At 40.9% G+C, this 18,160-nt stretch overlaps 1 long non-coding RNA gene across 2 annotated transcripts in view; it reads right to left on the bottom strand.

Moving 5' to 3' along the window:
- Positions 1–18,160, bottom strand: part of LOC141277368 (uncharacterized) — a 55,289-nt gene that overhangs the window by 25,028 nt on the left and 12,101 nt on the right. For both annotated transcript variants that reach the window (XR_012328664.1, XR_012328663.1), the window contains exon 2: positions 14,629–14,740. This is a non-coding gene — a long non-coding RNA (uncharacterized lncRNA). The remainder of the gene's footprint in view (positions 1–14,628; positions 14,741–18,160) is intronic.

An 18,160-nucleotide genomic window follows, 5' to 3' on the forward strand; every position in this document is an offset into this window, starting at 1 on the left:
AGCCCAAGTCAGATCCACCTGCTGATCTTGGAGAGACTCCTATAGACGCAGGAGGCAACTGGAGCTCACCCTGGGGACATAGATGCTGATGGCAGCCATTCTGGGAGCTCACTCTATCACTGGTGCTGACAAGCCCCATTCTGGGATCTTCCTCTAGCTTATTAGTGCTGTGACCTGGCCCTACCCAACAGCCTGTTGGCACCATAACTGGGACACCTCAGGCCAAGCATCTAGCCAGGTGGGGACCTAGCCACACCCACCAGCAGGCTGGCTGCCATAGGACCCTGTCACTATTTGCAGATGACATGACACTACACATAGAAAATTCTAAAGATGCCACCAAAAAACTATAGAACTCCTCAATAAATTTGGTAAAGTTGCAGGGTACAAAATTAATATACAGAAATGTGTTGTATCTCTATACATTTATAACTATCAGAAAGAGAAATTAGGAAAACAATCCCATTGACAATTGCATCAAAGAGAATAAAATTCCAGGCTTCCCTGGTGACTCAGTGGTTAAGAATCTGCCCCCCAATGCAGGGGACACGGGTTCGAGCCCATGTGGAAGATCCCACATGCCGCGGAGCAACTAAGCCCATGCACCACAACTACTGAGCCTGTGCTCTAGAGCCCATGAGCCACAGCTACTGAGGCTGCATGCCACAACTACTGAAGCCTGCACACCTAGAACCTGTGCTCCACAACAAGAGAAGCCACCACAATGAGCAGCTCGTGCACCACAACAAATAGTAGCCTACGTTCACCACAACTAGAGAAAGCCTGCGTGCAGCAACGAAGACCAAATGCTGCCAAAAATAAAGAAAAAAAAAAAGAATAAAATTCCTAGAACTAAATCTAACTAAGGAGGTAAAAGACCTGTACTCAACTAACTATAAGACAATGATGAAAGAATTGAAGAAGACACACAAAAAATGTAAAGATATACCCTGCTTATGGATTGGAAGAATTAATATTTTTAAAATGACCATACTACCCAAGGCAATCTACAGATCCAATGCAATCCCTATCAAAATACTAATGACATTTCTCACAAAACCAGAACAAATAATTCTAAAATTTGTATGGAAACACAAAAGATCCCAAATAGCCAAAACAATCTTGAGAAAGAACAAAGCTGGAGGTATCACACTCCCTGATTATGAACTATACTACAAAGCTACAGTAATTAAAACAGTTTGGTATTGGCACAAAAACAGACACATAGGTAAACGGAACAGAGTAGAGAGCCCACTTGAATGAGCAATTAATCTATGACAAAGGAGGCAAGAATATACAGGGAGGAAAAGAAAACCTCTTCAATGAATGGTGTTGGGAAAATTGGACAGCTACATGCAAAAGAATAAAACTAAACTATTTTCTCACACTGTACACAAAAATAGATTTTAAATGGATTAAAGACTTAAATGTAAGATGTGAAACAATAAAAGTTCTAGAAGAAAACATAGGCAGTAGGCTCTTTGACATTGGTCTTAGTGATTTTTTTTTTTTGGATATGTCTCCTCAAGCAAGGGAAACAAAAGCAAAAATAATCAAATGGGGTGACATCAAACTAAGAAGCTTTTGCACAGCAAACTACAACAAAACAAAAAGGCCACTTTTTAATGGGAGAAGATATCTGCAGATAATATATCTAAGAGGTTAATATCCAAAATATACAAAGAACTCATAAAACTCACATCAAAAAAATAAACAACCTGATTAAAAAATAGGCAGAGGATCTGAAGAGATATTTTTCCAAAGAAGACATACAGATGGCCAACAGATGCATGAGCATCCTTGCTCAACATCACTAATCATCAGGGAAATGCAAAACCACAATGAGATATCACCTCATAACTGTCAGAAGGCTGTTATCAAAAAGGCAACAAATAACAAACGTTGGCAACAGATGTGAAGAAAAGAGAACACTCATGCACTGTTGGGTGGGAATGAAAATTTGTGCATCCACTATGGGAAACAGTATGGAGATTCCTCAAAAAATTAAAAATAGAACTACCATATAATCCAATAATTTCACTCCTGGATATTTATGTGAAGAAAATGAAAACACTAATTAGAACAGATATATGCACCCCTATGTTCATTGTGCATTATTTACAATAGCCATGTTGTGGAAGCAACCTAAGTACCCATCAATAGATGAATGGATAAAGGTGTGTAGCACATATATACAATGGAATATTATTCAGCCATGAAAAAAGAATGAAGTCTTGCCATTTGTGACAACATGAATGGACCTAGAGGGTGTTATGCTAAGAGAAATAAGTCAGACAAATACTATATGAGTTCACTTATATGTGGAATCTAAAAAGTAAAACAAATGAACAAACATAAAACAGAAATAGAGTCATAGATACATAGAATAAATAGATGGTTGCCAGTGGCAGGGGAGGGGAGGAAAGAAATATGTGAGGAAGATTAAAGGTACAAATTTCTAGTTGCAAAATAAATGAGTCATGGGTATGAAATGTACAGTGTTGAGAATATAGTTTATAACTATGTAATATCTTTGTATGGTGACAGATTGTAACTAGACTTATTGTGGTAATAATTGTGAAATATATAGAAACACGAAATCACCATGTGTAACAGGAACTAGCATGGTGTTGTAGGTCAATTATACTTCAAAAACAAACAAACTCATATAAAAGGAGATCAGGGCTTCACTGGTGGCGCAGTGGTTAACAATCCGCCTGTCAATGCAGGGGACACGGGTGTTCCAGCCCTGGTCCGGGAAGATTCCACATGCCATGGAGCAACTAAGCCCGTACACCACAACTACTGAGCCTGCGTGCCACAACTACTGAAGCCCATGCACCTAGAGCCCACGCTCCGCACCAAGAGAAGCCACCGCAACAAAGAGTAGCTTCCGCTCACCGCAACTAGAGAAAACCCCACGCGCAGCAACAAAGACCCAATACAGCCAAAAATAAAATAAATAAATAAGAAAAAAATGGAGATCAGATTTGTGGTTACCTGAGATGGCGAGGGTTCGGGGGTACAAACTTCCAGTTATAAGATAAATAAGTACTAGGGATGTAATGTACCACATGATAAACACAACTAACACTGTTATATGTTATCTATAAAAGTTGTTAAGAGTGTAAATCCTAAGAGTTCTCATCACACGGAAATTTTTTCTTCTATTTTTAAAAATTTGTATCTATGTGAGATGACGAATGTTCACCAAACTTACTGTGATAATCATTTCATGATGTATATAAGTCAAATCATTGCTGTATACCTTAAACATATATAGTGCTGTATGTAAATTATACTTCAATAAAACTGGAAGAAAATAAATAAAATCAAAAAGCAAAGAAGAACATTGATACTTTTGACTATATAAAAATCAAACCTTCTGGAATTGTATGATACATGAATTATATCCCAATGAAGTATTAAAAATTTAAATTTCCTTTGTGTCCAAAAATACCCTCAAGTCAAACTGTGAAAAATATTTGCAGCACATATGGTAGTTAAAGGATTAAGTTCTTTAGTGTACACAGAGCTCATACAAATGGTGAAAAAAAAAATCCAAAAGAAATAGCAGCAAATGATATAAATAGACAAGTTAGAGAAAATCAAAAAACTTTGAAAGTAAATTTTTTGTTTTAAACAAAAAGTTTTGAAGGTATTTGATCTTTAGAATTTATCCATGCTGCTTTTCATCCCCAGAGCCTCCAATCCTACTGGATCTCTTAATTGCCTGATATCTCTGCCATTTTACTCTCTGGTTAGTTTAATTAATTGGAACCTGAGTTAATGAGATGCCTGTGTGACTTTGAGCCCCATCAGAATTTGCCACTTCTTAAGGAGAAGAACTGTTTCATATCACTGAACTCTGACAAGCTGCTTCACAAGTGTGTGCCTTTATTCTCAGAAAATCTGAGAGAAATGTGGCTGGGTCGCTGCAAACTGCTGAGAAAGCTCTAAGCACAATATCCAACGGATATTGTTATAAAATTATCTTCAAAATAATAGGCATCAGTACTATCAGCCTTGGAGTGACATTTTTCCTTAAAAGCGCACATTCAATTTCCTTTATTTATTTAATTTTTTTTTTTGGCTGCATCACGCAGCTTGCAGGATCTTATTTCCCCAGCCAGGGATCGAACCTGTAGCCCCTGCATTGACGCTTGACTGTAATAAGAACCATTGTAATCTGAAGTAATTTTTTAAAAAGTGCTTCACGGAGGAGTTGAGAAGTACATCACCCCCCCACCCCACCCCCCGCTGCACGCAGCTTGCAGGATCTTAGTTCTCAGCCTTCGGCAGTGAAAACACGGAGTCTTAACCACTGGACCACCAGGGAATTCCCTCAATTTCCTTAATTTAATACATATATGTGGAGTGTCTAATGTGTATAAAACTCTGTGGTTGGACCCTACCCTCAGGAAAATCATATTTTATTTATTTATTTATTTAGGTTTCTGTATCTTTAATATTTTTTAATTGAAGTGTAGTTGATTTACAAAGTTGTGCTAATTTCTGCTGTATAGCAAAGTGACTCAGTTATACACATATATACATTCTTTTTTATATTCTTTTCCATTATGGTTCATCCCGGGATATTAGATATAGTTCCCTGTGCTATACAGTAGGACCTTGTTGTTTAAGGAAAATCATCTTTTAGAGAGAAAGACTCAGAATAAGAGCTTAATGGTCCAAGGACAGTTTCTAACTTGGCATCTTATATTCGGTTACTACCCTGTTATTAATCCACAAACTATAGTAAAAATTGCTACATAATAACTGATACTTACAGAGTAGAGTATTCCTTCAGTCAAAATTAAGTGTCTTCTACATACCAGGCACTGTCCTAGACATTGGGGATTTGATAAGGAATAAGGTGCAGTTCTTACTCTCAAGGGATTGGAGAGGAATTATAATTTATAAGGCATTTTTATATACGTTGTCTTCCTTGATTCTCACAGAAGTCCTGTGAGGTAATCATGAAGAGACAGAGGCTCAGGGAGTGGCAAGAATTGCCCAAGGTCGATGATCAAATAAATCACAGAGTATTCACACAGAGGTTTTCAAAGGCAAAGCTCATGATATATACAAGAAGGATTTAGTATCTGAATTCGGAGAGAATCTCGAGATCTGACTTCGTTCTCTGTATTTCCTGTCTTGTTATGGTAGGCGAAAGGAAAATTTTTATTCTTAGCTGGTAGTGCATTTGTATTTAATATTTTGGAGAACCAGCAGTGTTCTGGCTGTTTACCTCTTTAGACAACAATCTTTGAAAGGTCTTCAATGATAGCATAAACGCTCCAAAGTGCTCTCGTTGGAATTTTTGTTGGCGTCATAAAACTAAAGTAAATTCTGTCCAGTGGAGTAGAGATTTCTTACATTTTTCTTTTTGTCTGCAATGTGTAGCGAAGGTATATATTTCACTTTCCCTTGGGGTTACAGCCACACACAAGAAACAGCTTTTATTGCCTTGAGCTTCTGGAGTGCAGGAAACTCATCTCATTCACCTCTGCTATTTACCTCTTTCCCAACTCGGCAAAACGCATAGGAGGTACATGATAGATCTTCGTTAAAACGTCAAGTTGAAAAGAGTTAGGAAAGAGAAACTGAACTATGGAAACTCTCATTTTGGGTAGACAACAACAACAACAACATACTTCAGGGTTAATATTTCAGATAATTTAGTTAATCCCATATTTGCAATTAAAAAAAAATTAGGTAAGGGATCTATGAATTTCTTTCCGTATTTATTGAAGATAAAATGGCTTCTTGTGTGTTAATAAGAGCATTCTGGTTTGGGTTTTGTTTTGTTTTGGTCTTTGAAAAACTCTTCAAGAAGGAAAGGGCTTTGACTGCAGGAAGAGGAGGTATAGAGGTTGAGCAGTGTCATCAACATGACTCTGTTTATACTGGCCCAAGGCTTGTCTGATGTTGGCCAACCCAGTAAGTTGGAACCAGAAATAAATCTTCCTGTGGAGACTTCACTCAGTAATAACTATACTTGCCCTTTGACATAAGCACAGAGAGGGAGACAAGGGGCCACTAGGTTCCTGAGGACTCTAATCCTGAAACCGAGCAGAGGTCTCAAGTGTTGCTGGTTCAGTTTCCCCAAAACAATCAGAGGCCAAGAACCAAATGGCTCATTTGTTGCTTGAAGAAAGTATGAGATACAGTAGCCAACTTTCTTCATTAAGTATGTGCAGATATTTGAGTGCAGTATTTGACAAATATTGGAGTGCTCACATGTAAAGGTTCTAGTGTACCATAGTGAAAAAAGACAGGCAAGGTCTCTGTTCTGAAAATCCATTCTAAAATTTTAATCCACCTGTGTGCATGTTGACTGAATCATCATTGTCTAATTTCTGTCTCTAAGCACCCTTTTGTCTTTTACTAACTCACCATGGAAAAGAACAATCTGAGAGCAGAAAACATGAATAGTATCTGATTCTAGCTGATTAAATGGATTAGTATCCCTTTCCTTACTTGGAAAAGTGATCACTCTCCTTTCTACTGCCTGGAAAGAATGAACACCAAGTGCTGCAAGTAAAAGCTATATACATGCAACATTAAAGAGTTTTGTTTCTGTGCTTTTCCATTTCTACGATGTGTCCTCAATTGCATTTTGGAAATATAAATTCCTTCAACTGTGATTTCTACATTGTATATACCGGTGTGATATCGAGTAGGTAGTTGGCAAACGTTCTGTAAAGAACTAGTCAGTAAATATTTTAGGCTTTGCAGGCTATAGGGTCTCTGTCATGACTACTCAGCTCTGCTGTTACAATGCAAAAGCAACCAGAGAGCCTACCTAGATGGATAAGTAGGATTGTGTTCCAATTTAAATTTATTTATGAACACTGAAATTTGCATTTTATGTAATTTTCCCATTTCACAAAATATTCTTCTCCTTTTGATTTTTTTCAACCATCTAAAAATGTAGAAACCATTCTTAGCTTGTGGGCTATCCAAAAAAAAAAAAAAAAACCCAAGAAAACCCCCAGAAAACCCAAGCAATATTTAGCCCATGAGTCATACTTTGCTAATCCCTGACATAAAGGACTAGTTAGTTCAGTTAATTAGGACCTGGTGATGAGGCCAAGTCTGTGGATTTAATCCTCATGTGAATGAGCAAACCAGCTTTGCACTGGTGAACCTGTAGCAATCTCAAATTCCACCCTCAGTTCTGGCTGCTGACTTGAAGATGTGGGCACCGGGACAAGCCAGCAAAAGATGCCATTTCCTCATGCTTTCATGTCTAGTGTGGCTTGCTGATGATTATTCACACTTTTCCTGTCACTTGAAAGTTTCTGAATTCCCCTTTTTCAGAGTAGGTGACACAAATTGTAGTGTGCACTTATCTTACCCCCTTATTAAGGCACTAAAGACAGAAATCCATGGGGTTTTGCTGTCGTCATGTAGGAAAACTGGCTCATAAGCATTTTGGATAATTTTCTGAGAAAGCCCAACAGCTGTGTTGTGCATATTTAATATTAATCTTGAACTTTTTATTGACCAGGATCATTTCATTCTGTGAATGCCCTAAGCAATTCCCTTAATTTTGCTCTTGCAGTAGGAAATAAGAGGAGTACTGCTGTTTCTTGTTTAGGTCATTTTTGAACAGTTTTGTAAGACACAGAGTTCTATTTACCTTAACTAAGCATTGCAGATAGCTTTGCCCTATTTTCTTACGAGACAGCGTTAGCTTTCCTGACCTAGATTCTCATGCCTCTTTCACACCTCTTAATTCTCTGTTTTTGAAATGGCTTTGTAGTTGAGGTGAAGCAACTGGCCATGGGGGATTTGTGAAGCATTTAGAGCCCTTGGAGGAGACATAAACAAAGCCACTCTTTGTCAGTTATAATTGTAAACTGGCTTAAATTCCTCCAGTAGAAATGATTTTTTTGATTACAGGTGTAAGTAGGTTCAAGGCGATTACAGAAAAGTTTTCACATGGAATAGTTCCTAAACTTTACGTTACTATTTTGAGGTTTGAAGGATTGACTCCTGCCGGGTTCTCTGTGTGATCAATTATACCAGAAAGTTTGTGCAAAAAATCTGGAACCATGCTTCTTGATACTCTCTTTTTCTTCTACCCCAATCCCATGAAAGAACCCTGTCAAATCTACTTTCAAAATGTATGCAAAATCAGATCCCTTCTGACTTTTTCCTGTATTGCCGCAACCCTGACCCAAGCCAAACCATCCCTCTCCTGGATTACTGCAAAAGCTTTCCCTGCTTCTTCCCTGCTCTGCTTCTTCCATTGCTCTTCTTCAGTCTTTTCTCAACAGAGCAGCCAAAGCGGTCCAGTTAAAAACTTAAGTCAGGGGCTTCCCTGGTGGTGCAGTGGTTGAGAGTCTGCCTGCCGATGCGGGAGACGCGGGTTTGTGCCCCGGTCCGGGAGGATCCCACGTGCCGCGGAGCGGGGGGACCCGTGAGCCATGGCCACTGAGCCTGCGCGTCCGGAGCCTGTGCTCCGCGACGGGAGAGGCCACAGCAGTGAGAGGCCCGCGCACCGCAAACAAACAAACAAACAAAAACTTACTCACAAAGTCTCACAAGCTCTGAGACCCAGGGCAGAAACAGTAACTTGAAAGAAGCCCAATTCAGGCCCACCTGCTGATCTTGGAGCCTCCTATAGAGGCAGGAGGCAACTGGAGCTCAACCTGGGGACATAGATGCTGGTGGCAGCCATTTTGGGAGCTCATTCTACCACTGGTGCTGACAAGCCCCATTTTGGAGTCTTCCTCTGGCTTATTAGTGCTGTGACCTGGCCCCACCCACCAGCCTGTTGGCACCATAACTGGGACGCCTCAGGCCAAGCATCTAGCCAGGTGGGGACATAGCCACACCCACCAGCAGGCCGACTGCCTTAGGACTCCTTGAGTGTCCTGCTGCCCCGGGACCCAGCCTGATCCACCAGAGACTCCAGGAGCTGGCTTTGCCCTCCAGCGGCCAGCAATAGCTCTGGGAACACCTGGGCCCCAGCCCTGCCCACCAGCAGATGGACAACAGCCCCAGGACCCTCAGCCCCATAGCCTGCCATGTCAGAACCCAGGCCACCAGCAAGCCAGCATCAGCCCTAGGACCCCCTGGGCCCTGACCACACCTACCAGTTGGCCAATGCCAGCTCTGGGACATTTTGGGCCCCTCAGCCAGTGACCCTGGAATCCAGCCCAACCCACCAGCAGGCAGATACAGCTTCAGGACACCCCATACCCCACACCCAGCCATGTCAAGAATTGGCCCTGCCTACCAGCAGGCCAATACTAGCTCTAGGACCTCCAGGGCTCTGCAGCCAAAGACCCTGGGATCTGGCCCCACCCACCAGCAGCTGGCAGCCTCTGCACAAGGCAGGGCCTGGCAAGCAACTGGACTGGGGGCAGCCACACCTATCAGACTGACACATTCTATGAGGCCGGCATCACCCTGTTACCCAAACTAGACAAAGATATCACACACACACACAAAAATTACAGGCCAGTATCACTGATGAACAAAGATGCAAAAATCCTCAACAAAATATTAGCAAGACAAATTCAACAGTACATTAAAAGGATCCCACACCATGATCAAATGAGATTTATTCCCGGGATGCAAGGATGATTCAATATGTGAAAATCAATCAATGTAATACACAACATTAACAACTGAAGAATAAAAGATCATCTCAATAGATGCAAAAACAAGCTTTTGACAAAGTTCAACTTCCATTTATGATAAAAACTCTCCACAAATGTGGGTATAGAGGTAACATACATCAACATAATAAAGGCCATATGTGACAAGCCCACAGCTAATATCATACTCAGTGGTGAAAAGCTGAAAAAACATTCTAAGATCAGGAATAAGACAAGGATGTCCACTTTTATTTAACATGTTATTGGCAGTCCTAGCCACAGCAATCAGACAAGAAAAAGAAATAAAAGAAATCCAAATTTCAAAGGACAAAGTAACACTGTCACTGTTTGCAGATGATGTAATACTATACATAGAAAATCCTAAAGATGTCACCAAACAACTACTAGAACTCATCAATTGGTAAAGCTCAAAATACAAAATTAATATAGACAAATCTGTTGTGTTCCTATACACTAACAACAAACTATCAGAAAGAGAAATTAAGAAAACAATCCCATTGACAATTGCATCAAAAAGAATAAAATACCTAGGAATAAATCTAACTAAGGAGGTAAAAGACTTGTACTCAAAAAACTGTAAGACACTGATGAAAGAAATTGAAGAAAACACATACACAGAAATGAAAAGTTATACCCTGCTCATGGATTGGAAGAATTAATATTGTTAAAATGACCATACTACCCAAGACAATCTACAGATTCAGTGAAATTCTTATCAAAATACCAATGACATTTTCACAGAACCAGAACAAATAATTCTAAAATTTTTATGGAAACACAAAAGATCCTAAATAACCAAAACAATCTTGAGAAAGAACAAAGCTGGAGTATCACATGCCCTGATTACAAACTATATTACAAAGCTACGGTAATTAAAACAGTATGGTATTGGCACAAAAATAGACACATAGATCAATGAAACAGAATAGAGAGCTCAGAAATAAACCCACACTTAAACAGACAATTAATATGTGACAAAGGAGGCAAGAATTGGGAAAAGATGGGGAAAAGACAGCCTCTTCAATAAATGTTGTTGGGAAAACGTGACAGCTACCTGCAAAAGAATCAAACTGAACTTTCTCTCACATCATGTATAAAAATAAATTTGAAAAGGATTAAATCCTTAAATGTAAGACCCGAAACCATAAAACTTCTAGAAGAAAAGATAGGCAGTATGCTCTTTGACATCAGTCTTAGGAAAAAAATTTTGGATATGCCTCCTTAAGCAAGGGAAACAAAAGCAACAATAATCAAATGGGATGACATCAAACTAAAAAGCTTTTGCACAGCAAAGGAAACTATCAACAAAACAAAAATGTTACTTACTGAATGTGAGAAGATATTTGCAAATTATATAAGGGGTTAAGATCCAAAATATACAAAGAACTCACACAACTCAATATCAAAAAAATAAACAACCTGATTAAAAAATGGGCAGAGAGGGCTTCCCTGGTGGTGCAGTGGTTGAGGGTCCGCCTGCCAATGCAGGGGATACAGGTTCGTGCCCCGGTCCGGCAAGATCCCACATGCCGTGGAGCGGCTGGGCCCGTGAGCCATGGCTGCTGAGCCTGCGCGTCCGGAGCCTGTGCTCCGCAACGGGAGAGGCCACAACACTGAGAGGCCCTCATACTGCAAAAAAAAAAAAAAAAAAAAAAAAAAAAGGGCAGAGGATCTGAAGAGTTATTTTTCTAAAGAAGACATACAGACAGCCAACAGATGCATGAGCTTCTTTGCTCAACGTCACTAATCGTCAGGGAAATGCAAATCAAAACCACAATGAGACATGACCTCATACCTGTCAGAATGGCTATTATCAAAAAGACAACAAATAATAAGTGTTGGCAACAGATGTGAAGAAAAGAGGACCCTCACGCACTGTTGGTGGGAATGAAAATTTGTGCATCCACTATGGAAAACAGTATGGAGATTCCTCAAAAAATTAAAAATATGGGAATTCCCTGGTGGTCCATGGGTTAGAGCTTGGTGCTTTCACTGCTGGGGCCTGGGTTCAATCTCTGGTCAGGGAACTAAGATCCCGCAAGCCATGCATTGAGGCCAAAAATAAAAAAATAAAAATAAATAAAAAATAGAACTACCAACCAAGCAAAGAGGAGGTTGGTTCAAGATGGCAGAGTAGATGGAGGTGTGATCACTCCCTCTTACAAGAGCACTGGAATCACAACTGCTGAACAATCATTGACAGGAAGACACTGGAACTCACAAAAAAGATACCCCACATGTAAAGACAAAGGAGAAGCCTCAGTGAGATGGTAGAAGGGGCGCAATCACAATAAAATCAAACCCCATAACTGCTGGGCGAGTGACTCACAAACTGGAGAACACATATACCAAAGAAGTCCACCCACTGAAGTGAAGGTTCTGAGCCCCATGTCAGGCTTCCCAACCCAGGGGTCCGGCAATGGGAGGAAGAATTCCTAGAGAATCAGACTTTGAAGGCTAGCGGGATTTGATTGCAGGACTTTGACAGGACTGGGGGAAACAGAGACTCCACTCTTGGAGGGCACACACAAAGTAGTGTGTGCATCAGGAACCATGGGAAGGAGCAGTGACCCCATAGGAGACTGTACTAGACCTATCTGCTAGTGTTGGAGGGTCTCCTGCACAGGTGGGGGGTGGCTGTGGCTCACCATGGGGACAAGGACACTGGCAGCAGAAGTTCTGGGAAGTACTCCTTGATGTGAGCCCTCTCAGAGTCCACCATTAACCCCACCAAAGAGCCGGGTAGGCTCCAGTGCTGGGTCACCTCAGGCCAAATAACCAACAGGGAGGGAACCCAGCCCCATCCATCAGCAGACAAGTAGGTTAAAGTTTTACTGAGCTCTACCCACCAGAGCAACAGCCAGCTCTACCCACCACCAGTCCCTCCCATCAGGAAACTTGCACAAGCCTCTTAGATAGCCTCATCCATCAGAGGGCAGACAGCAGAAGCAAGAAGAACTACAATCCTGCAGCCTGTGGAACAAAAGCCACATTCACAGAAAGACAAGATGAAAAGGCAGAGGGCTACGTACCAGATGAAGGAACATGATAAAACTCCAGAAAAACAACTAAATGGAGATAGGCAATCTTCCAGAAAAAGAATTCAGAATAATGATAGTGAAGATGATCCAGGACCTCAGAAAAAGAATGGAGGCAAAGATTGAGAAGATGCAAGAAATGTTTAACAAAGATCTAGAAGAATTAAAGAACAAACAAACAGAGATGAACAATAAAATAACTGAAATGAAAAATACACTAGAAGGAAACAATAGCAGAATAACTGAGGCAGAAGAACGCATAAGTGAACTGGAAGACAGAATGGTGGAATTCACTGCCATGGAACAGAAAAAGAAACAAGAATGAAAAGAAGTGAAGACAGCCTAAGAGACCTCTGGGACAACATTAAACACAAAAACATTCGCATTATAGCGGTCCCAGAAGGAGAGACAGAGAGAGAAAGGACCCGAGAAAATATTTGAAGAGATAATAGTCGAAAACTTCCCTAACATGGGAAAGGAAATGGCCACCCAAGTCCAGGAATCACAGAGAGTCCAAGGCAGGATAAACCCAATGAGAAACATGCCGAGACACATAGTAATCAAACTGACAAAAATTAAAGACAAAGAAAAATGATTGAAAGCAACAAGGGAAAAACAACAAATAACATACAAGGGAACTCCCATAAGGTTAACAGCTGATTTCTCAGTAGAAACTCTTCAAGCCAGAAGGGAGTGGCATGATATATTTAAAGTGATGAAAGGGAAGAACCTACAACCATGATTACTCTACCCAGCAAGGATCTCATTCAGATTCCACAGAGAAATCAAAAGCTTTACAGACAAGCAAAAGCTAAGAGAATTCAGGACCACCAAACCAGCTCTACAACAAATGCTAAAGGAACTTCTCTAAGTGAGAAACACAAGAGAAGAAAAGGGGGCTCCCTGGTGGCGCAGTGGTTGGGGGTCCGCCTGCCGATGCAGGGGACACGGGTTCGTGCCCTGGTCCGGGAGGATCCCGCATGCCGCAGAGCGGCTAGGCCCATAAGCCATGGCCGCTGAGCTAGCATGTCCGGAGCCTGTGCTCCGCAACGAGAGAGGCCACGACAGTGAGAGGCCCACATAACGCAAAAAAAAAAAAAAAAAAAAGAGAAGAAAAGGACCTACAAAAACAAACCCATAACAATTAGAGAAAATGGTAATAGGAACATACATATTGATAATTACCTTAAATGTGAATGGATTAAACGCTCCAACCAAAAGACACAGCCTCGCTGAATAGATACAAAAACAAGACCCATATATATGCTGTCTACAAGAGACCCACTTCAGACCTAGGGACACATACAGACTGAAAGTGAGGGGATGGAAAAAGATACAGGATCATATCAGTCCCCAGAGGATCTGGGAGCTTTAAGCAAATCATTCAAGTCATGTAGGTGGTAATGGGCAGGAGTGAATTTTGTACCCAGGTTGTGTAATTTCAAATTCTGTGTTCCTATCCACTCTGCTACGTTGCCATACTGTTCATACTTTTTGACCCTAGAATCTGACTCCTAGAAAGGAAACCTAAGGAAACACTTTAACTGTAGAAAAACACTATGTTGCAGTGTTAGAAAAGGGAAAAATTGACACAATGTTATTGTCTAACAATAGAAGAATGGCTGTAGTATGTTGCAATTATGTTATGGAATATCATAGAGACATTAAAAAAGATAATAGAGACTCTAGGAATATGAAAAAAATTTCAGATAAAATACTCCGTGAAAAAAGCAGAATATGGATGGTCATATTCATCAGTTGCCACAGCATAAAAATACATATGTATAGGAAATACAATTGAAAGTATTTTTGGATTGTGGTTGTTCAATTGGACTGGCTAAAATTTTTTCCCTCAAGACTGTTCTTAGTTTTAAAACAATTATCTGAAATGAACAATTTTATCACATAATCCCCTTCTCAAAACACTGGCCCCAGTCTAATTTCTTTCTTACCTGTACCTCTTCTGCTCAGAACAGCTCCCTGTTTCCATTTGCTTCTGTTGAGCTCCGTAGCACGAGCTCTTGCCACTCAGGTCCATGTGCACAACATTGGCCCAAAAAGAAACTGCACATTTCCAAAAAAAAAAAAGAAAGAAAGAAAAGAAAAGAAACTGCACATGTCTAGAAGTCACTTCACCATTTCTTCTATCTCTGTTGTGATCAGTAGTGTTGAGCTGCATATTTTATTGAAGAATTTGTTCTTTTACTTTTCCCACAAAAAAGGGTCTTCCCCCCGTCCCTGTTATAACAATATTCCTTTGAGCATAGCTGTCACCTTTATACACCTGTATACAGCTGTTGGCCACAGGGCTTCTCAACCTCAGCATTATTGATATGTCAGCTCAGATAATTCTTTGTTGTATGTGTCCTGTGCATTGTAGGATGCTTAGCAGAATCCCTGCCCTCTTCATACTAGATGTCAGTAGCATCACCCCCCAAAAGTGTGACAACCAAAGACATCTCCAGATATTGCCAAATGTTCCCTGGGGCTGGGGGCCAAAATCACTCTTGATTGAGAACCACCGGACAACTGGAGGGATGTTGGTGGCATAGTGAGAACCTGTAGCTGACTGGTTATGCCCTTATTTAGCCACAAGAGGTCTCCCTAGACCCCATTATGGTTCTATTCTGGAACACACAGGGCTATGGCCACTACCAAGTAGGTTAATTGTCATGACTTGGTGGGTGACGACAGCAAGAGGTTTATGAACAAAAGCATTTGATCAATCTTCTGTGCGGAAGAATTCCAAATAAACCACGTAGATATGCCACTCTAAAGGAGGGGAGCTTAATTCCCATAGTGTAGTTTGTACATGCTAATTTGCTGCCAAAGAAAGGGGAGTGTGGAGTAACTGCAGTGGAGAAACCTGACAAACACGACCTCAGCCAGGTGACAGAGGTCAACAACAATGAATCATAATGATAGTATGTACCTTTGACATGGGTGATGAAAATGGCACTTTACGCCTGTGATCCTCCTCCCCAAACCTCATGACCCCAGTCTAATCATGAGAAAAACATCAGACAAATTCCAATAGAGGGGCATCCTACAAATACCTGGCCAGGACTGCCCAAAACTGTCAAGGTCATTAAAAATAAGGGAAGTCTGAGAAACTGTTGTAGCCAAGAGGAGCTCAGAGACCTGACAACTAAAGATAAGGTGGTACCTGAATGAGATTCTGGAACAGAAAAAGGGCACTAGGTAAAAATTAAGGAAACCTGAATAACTATAAACTTTAATTAATAATAAAGTGTCAACATGGGTTCATTAATTATAACAAATGTACCATACTAATAAAAATTTTTAATAGTAGGGTAAACTGTGTGCAGGGGAAGGATTATATGGGAACTCTGTCCTCTGCTTCATTTTTCTGTAAATCTAAAACTGCTCTAAAAATTAGGTCTATTAATTTTTTTAAAAGCACCTGGGGACTCCCCTGGCGATCCAGTGGGTCCAGTGGTTAAGGCTCTGCGCTTCCACTGTAGGGGGCACGGGTTCAATCCCTGGTCAGGGAATTAAGATCCCACATACAATGTGGTATGGCCAAAAAAATTTTTTTAAAAAGCACCTGATCAAGCCCTGCCTTGGTAAAATAAACAAAGAAAAATTTTAAATGGTGGATTTGCTAGAATTCTGATTTCCGATTTAAAAGGAATCATTTGATGACTGTAGTGAGAAATGCCACTATCAAGTACCAATCAAGCCCCTCATTTTCTGCAGAGTATCAGGTAAGAAAGCCAAAGATTGATACTGCAGAGAACTTTGAATAAAGGAGGTCAACTACTTTAAATAATTCTTTTTTTAAAAAATTATTTATTTATTTATTTTTGGCTGCGTTGGGTCTTTGTTGCTGCGCACGGGCTCTCAGAGTTGCAGCAAGCAGGGGCTATTCTTTGCTGCGGTGTGTGGACTTCTCATTGCGGTGGCTTCTCTTGCTGTGGAGCATGGGCTCTAGGCACGTGGGCTTCAGTAGTTGTGGCATGTGGGCTCAGTAGTTGTGGCTCATGGGCTCTAGAGTGCAGGCTCAGTAGTTGTGGCTCATGGGCTTAGTTGCTCCATGGCATGTGGGATCTTCCCGGACCAGGGTTTGAACCCATGTCCCCTGCATTGGCAGGAGGATTCTTAACCACTGCGCCACCGGGGAAGTCCCGACTTTAAATAATTCTTGGAAATTATTTCTATCCTCACAAGTAGGTAAATGTGTCATGATCATATAATGAGAATATCAACAATTATATCTCACTGATACCCCCTTTGAAGGTGGTATTCCAGGACAATATCCAATAGAGGAAAATTGAGTCTCAGAGAGATTATATATCTGCCCAATATCATAAAACTAATACGTGAGAAAACTAAAACTCAAATTTTTACATCTGATTTTACAACTTTGCTTTTAACTCCTGTGCAATATTTCCTCCCTATATGTGACAGCTGAGGTTATGCATGTCACTGTAGAGTATATATTACGTAATTTAAAAAGTGCTAAACAGAGGCTTCCCTGGTGGCGCAGTGGTTAAGAATCCGCCTGCCAATGCAGGGGACACGGTTCTAAGCCCTGGTCTGGGAAGATCCCACACGCTGCAGAGCAACTAAGCCCGTGCGCCACAGCTACTGAGCCTGCATGCCACAACTACTGAAGCCTGTGTGCCTAGAGCCCATGCTCTGCAACAAAGAAGCCACCACAATTAGAAGGCCGCGCACCGCAATGACGAATAGTCCCCGCTCGCCACAACTAGAGAAAGCCTGAGTGCAGCAACGAAGACCCAATGCAGCCAAAAAAAAAAAAAAGTGCTGAACAAAAACCAGAAGTCTGTGTCCTCAGTTGGCTCAGGATACCAATTTCCTTACAAGAAAATTGTGGATAATAATACCTGTCCTGTTTACCTCACTGGGTTATTTTGAGTCAAAGGAAAGAATATATGAGAAAATGTCTTGGAACCTGTGGAGTGTGGCATTGTATCATTAACACATGTTTACTTGTGCAGCGTTTTGCAAATATCTCTGTGAGCTAATTGCAAAATGGAATTTGTGGAGATGATGGAGGGAGCTTTAGACTAGAAGCTTTTTTTCTAGCTTTAGCTTAGAAAAGAATTGTATCAGCCTCAAATCCTCCCTTGGAGGATAAGATCCCAAGTCTGTGGTCTTCACCACTGACTGCACTTATCACCTGGGGGGCTTTTAAAGGCATCCACGCCCAGGTTCCACCCCAGACTAATTAAATCACAATTGCTAGGAGTTCAGCACAGGCATTGCTATGTTTGAAAAGCTCTCCAGGTGACTCTAATATGCAACGAAGGCTGAGAACGCAGGCAGTCCTAATTGATCTAAAGTCAGCCCAGTTCCATGGGGCCCACCCTACCTTTCCTGCATAGGCCGCTCTTCACTCCTAGAAATTGCTGGAGTTGGAATATTGCCATCAGGCAGTGAGGCAAAAATAAAAGTCTGGTCAGCCAAGCTGCTGAGACAGCTGATGATATTGTCATT

Source organism: Tursiops truncatus, chromosome 20 (genome assembly GCF_011762595.2).
Source record: "Tursiops truncatus isolate mTurTru1 chromosome 20, mTurTru1.mat.Y, whole genome shotgun sequence".
In the NCBI taxonomy this organism is placed as follows: Eukaryota; Metazoa; Chordata; class Mammalia; order Artiodactyla; family Delphinidae; genus Tursiops; species Tursiops truncatus.